Source organism: Hippopotamus amphibius, chromosome X (genome assembly GCF_030028045.1).
Source record: "Hippopotamus amphibius kiboko isolate mHipAmp2 chromosome X, mHipAmp2.hap2, whole genome shotgun sequence".
In the NCBI taxonomy this organism is placed as follows: Eukaryota; Metazoa; Chordata; class Mammalia; order Artiodactyla; family Hippopotamidae; genus Hippopotamus; species Hippopotamus amphibius.
Genome location: NC_080203.1, coordinates 131,550,849 through 131,552,622, shown reverse-complemented (window position 1 = coordinate 131,552,622; position 1,774 = coordinate 131,550,849). Strand labels below are relative to the sequence as shown.

General features: G+C 44.2%; 1 non-coding gene across 1 annotated transcript; it reads left to right on the top strand.

The window, feature by feature from the left end:
- The first annotated feature begins 1,272 nt into the window (after nucleotides 1-1,272).
- On the top strand, nucleotides 1,273-1,342 carry LOC130842760 (small nucleolar RNA SNORD82). The gene has a single exon (XR_009050553.1). It is a non-coding gene; the product is annotated as a small nucleolar RNA SNORD82 (small nucleolar RNA).
- The last annotated feature ends 432 nt before the right edge of the window (nucleotides 1,343-1,774 follow it).

Sequence of the window (1,774 nt, the reverse complement as noted above, 5' to 3'; positions counted from 1 at the left end):
CAAGGGAGGAGACTTTCTGATGTGCATTTTGAGACATTCGTAAGTCATGTGTAAAATGAGATGACCTTGTTTTCAAATATATTTCTGGTAAATTGAATGTGCACTGAAGATGATGTCCCTCACCTACAGGGAGACATGCTACGAATGAGAACATGTGGACTATTACATAAGAAAGTGTCAACTTTGAGAGACTCAGCTCAGCGGTGGCATTTTACCAACACCTTGCACTGTCCTCTGTGTGGTCATCCATGCCTGCGTATATGGTATGTGACGGTAAGGTGTGGAACATAACTCTGTTGAAAAATCTTTCTCTCCTTATTTCCCGAAGTCTGGAATTCAGCGATGCTGAGAGCATTATGTGGTGTTTCATGTTCGGTACAGTAGTGGTTATGGGTTTGGACTGAGACCTAGATTCAAAGTTTGCCACTCATCTCCCATGTGATCTTGAGCAACAGAGGACGCTGCCCTCACCTGTTAGCTCCCCGGTGTGTGCAGCAGTGCTTCCCTCCGAGGAGTCCGAGGATGGAGCGGGGCAGGGCGTGGAAGGCGCTCAGCCTGGGTAGCGGGGCGGTGTCATTCGTGTGGTGTAGCTCACGGCTGTCTTTCTCTGGTTTGTGTCGCTGCCGCTGCGGCTGGAGTTGTCAAATGCCCGTGCTGGGGTAACACACGGGGAACACAGGCATTTCTTTCCGAGTGTGGCCCCAAGAACTAACGGAGAGGCTGTATCCCGAGGCTGTCCTGGGCTTGCTCGTCAAGGGTGTGGTGTTCCAGAGAAGGCGCGCATCCTGCCCTCTCCAGGCACGGGTTTTGGTGGATGTGGAGGGTGCAGACAGGGAGGATGGCACCTCTAGCATCTCAGCTTGTCTGTTACTCGTACGCTTCTTTGAATCCCCTTGGATTATACCATTATTGGAGAATACCTTTTCCCCTGGAAGACTATAGATACGTCACCACTGCCTTCTGACTTTGAAGTCTGAGGCTAACCTGACATTTTCCTGCTCCAGTGAAGGCATATCACTTTTCTGTCTAAACACCTGAATGGCTTTTTATCTTTAAGGCAAAAGCTTTGGACATTATCCCAGTGCAGTAAGTCTTACCTAATCTCTCCCCAGACTTGTGTTCTTTTGATTCACGTGCTTCCTTTCGTATTATTTCAGGAGAAAATTATGTTCTGATAATCATCCATTTAATATTTTAATGTATTAAACAATACAAATGGCTTCATTTCACATAATTTTATCATTTTTCACCATATTTGCTTCAGGTGTTAAAGATAGACGTGATGAACAGCAAAGGGACTTAACACTGAAACCTGATGTTATACTGCAATGTGCTGATGTGCTATGAAAAAAAGGATACATTGACATTCTCCCATTCTTCCCCTCCCTCCTCAAAGAAATCCGTTTGCAAAAGTGACATTTATTCTTCTTGTAAAGGTTTTAAAATATTTTTACTAGAATATGCATGTACCCATAAATTCATGTGTTTCAAAATCCTACTTTATTTGGGGGCAAGGCTTAATCTTTTTGTTGGATCATCTTTTTTTTTTTTCATCTTTATTGGAGTATAATAGCTTTACAGTATTGTGTTAGTTTCTGCTGTACAACAAAGTGCATCAGCTATATGTATACATATACCCCCATATCCCCTCCCTCTTCAGCCTCCCTCCTACCCTCCCTATCCCTGTAGGTCTTCACAAAGCAACGAGCTGAATGGCCATCATCAAAAAAACCTAGAAATAATAAACGCTGGAGAGGGTGTGGAGAAAAGGGAA